Source organism: Tupaia chinensis, unplaced genomic scaffold, assembly GCF_000334495.1.
Source record: "Tupaia chinensis unplaced genomic scaffold, TupChi_1.0 Scaffold000042_2, whole genome shotgun sequence".
Classification (NCBI taxonomy): domain Eukaryota; kingdom Metazoa; phylum Chordata; class Mammalia; order Scandentia; family Tupaiidae; genus Tupaia; species Tupaia belangeri.
The window spans coordinates 688,215-690,846 of NW_006159498.1; positions in this window are offsets into that span (position 1 = coordinate 688,215).

A 2,632-nucleotide genomic window follows, 5' to 3' on the forward strand; every position below is an offset into this window, starting at 1 on the left:
GATCACTCCCTGCGGTTCAGGTGTGTGCCCAGCTCGGTGCCCACCCTGTCAAGAGACAGAGGGGAGAAAGCATAGTCCCTGTTGTCTGAGACCAAACTAGCCACGTGTGAGAACGTATGGACTGTGTAAAAGTGAGTACGGGGCCAGTAGGTGGCGTGGAGGTAAAGGAGCTGACTCTGGGTTTGGAGTCCTAGACCCAGCAGCTTGAAAATCACGCTAGGCGTGGTTCGTATGTGCCAATACCCTGAGAATGAAGGAGGGACTGCAGAGTGACCATACCTCGGGGGGGGGGTGACATCTCACTTTGTCTGTGGCTCTGGTGAGCGCATGTGCCCTAAGGAGCTAAAGGTTCAGGGTGAGGTGGGCAGGGGTTACTATGCTATAGAGTCAGCACTCTGTGCGTGTCCTCATCTGCCGCTGACCGCCCGGGGCCCCATGCAAGGCATTTTAGCTCTGAGAACCTTGGTCTTCTCACTTGCAAAGTGGAATGAGAGAGCAAGAGAAATGAAACAGCTGTTACTAAGGCCGTTAAAGATGGGCTTCCTTGCGACCAGCAGGTGGCTAGTGGTTGGGGCTGTCCCACGTGGCCCACCATGGTCGTAGTCTCAAACTGGGTGCATGTGCGTGAGCGCCCAAATTCCCAAAAAGAGAATGGAGGAGAAGGGATTGTGATGTGGTCATCCCCTTTGGAGGGCGATTTCTAGCTTTCATTCTCTTTTTTTTAAAGAGGGTTTTTGTTATAGGGTGTGTGCATTTGCCAGAGAGAAACAAAGAGGCAGAAGGTGAGAAATCACCCCCCCAAGTAAGGTGGCCACACTGCAATCCCTGCTCCTCCATTCTCCTTTTGGGATTTTGGACACATAGGCACACTTGTGGGGTTTTTTTTTGGAGAGGTTTTTGCTATAGGGCGTGTGCGCTTGCCAGTCAGAGAGAGAGAGAGAGAAAGCGAGAAATCACCCCCCAGAGGGGATGGCCACACCGCAATCCCTTCTCCTCCATTCTCCTCTCCAGATCTTGGGCACGCATGCACACACGCCCGGCATGAGTTTAAGCCACCAGGTCCAGGACTCGAACCACGGTTGACTACGTGGAAGTCCAGCAACATAGTGATACGCTAACTGCTGGTCCCGGCACACTCGTGTTTTAAGCCTCTGGGTTGACGACTCGAATGGTAGTCACTGCGAGGGACTCCAGCCCTGTAACCATTACGCCACCTGCTGATCCCCATTTCTTGCTTTTTTTTTTTTTTTTTTTTTCTTTTTGGAGGTTTTTGCTATAGAGTGTGGGCTTGCCAGAAAGACGGAAAGATAGAAAGCGAGACAATCACCCCCCGGGGGGATGGCCATGCCACAATCCCTTCTCCTCCATTCTCCTTTTGGGATCTTGGGCATGCACTCACACAAGCCAAGTTTGAGTTTAAGCCACTGGGTCCGGGACTCAAACCACAGTCAACTACATGGGAGTCCAACGACATAGCCATTATGCTAACTGCTGGTCCCCCCATTTCTCTATTTCTTGCTTTCTGTCTCTCTCTGGCAAGTGCCTGAGTCCTATAGCAAAAATCTACCCCCGCCCCCAGAAAAGAGCTTCGCATGCCTCAGTTGGCAGGGCCTGGGCAGGGGCTCGAGCTGCGCACTTGAAGCCTTCCAGAGCCTGGAGCTAACTAGTCTGGGAACTGTACTCACAGATTCCGCCTAACGGGTTGCCATGAGGTCAGGCGAACCAACATGCTGAGCACCGAAAGTGCTCGGCATCTCTACATGCTGGAAATATCTAGTGACAATATTCTCTAGCAATAACAGCCACATTGTTATTAGCAGGAGTATTTCACTTAGGCGAGATTTGGGCGGAACCTGGAAGGCGGAAGGGATCGCAAAAGGCGGAGGGCAGGAGCGAGGACATTCCAAGGCAGGCGTGGGCTTCCTGAGCCGGGGGCCAGCCCTCCAGGAGCCAGGGAGGGCCTGGGGCCGGAAGGTGGAGGCGTGGGGGAGGAGGACGGAAGCCTGCCGCCGGGTTCCCCCTTCACCCCCTCGTACAGAGCGCACCCTGGTGGAGGAGCAAGCCCAGCCCTGGCTTCGCGATGAATGAGAAGCTGCGGTCTTCAGGCCGGGAAGGAAAGTGAGGGGTAGGGGCACCGGGAAGGCCCAGGAAGCAACCCCAGACCTCTCCAGGCGCTGGCGGCCGGTCCAGGGGGCCGCTGCCGTTGGCCCGCCTCCACCCTTCCCTCGGCTCCTGGGTCCGCCCACCCCCGACTTCCTAGAGCTGTCCCAGTATCTGAGGCGCCCGGCGCGCCCGCCTTTTACTGTCCCCTTCCCCGGCTCTGGGATTCTCAAGCTCCGGAGCCTGGGCCGGGCAGCCAGCTGGGCAGAGAGGGAGGGAGGAGGCTGGCGGGCCTCCGAAGTCAGCTCCAAGTTACATGTGGGAAGCGGTGGCTGTGACGCAAGTTTCCAGGGGGCCCTGGGCTCGGCTAGGAGGGAGCGCGCCACAGCGGCTCCACTCCGTGCAGTTGCAATCGTGAAAAAGCAAGAGCCCCAGGCACGTACCCCAGGCCGCTTCCTTGCCGCCCCAGCACGGCGGACCCAGCAGCGCGCCCCCAGGGCTGCCGTGCGCGTAGACAGTGCACTGGGCAGTC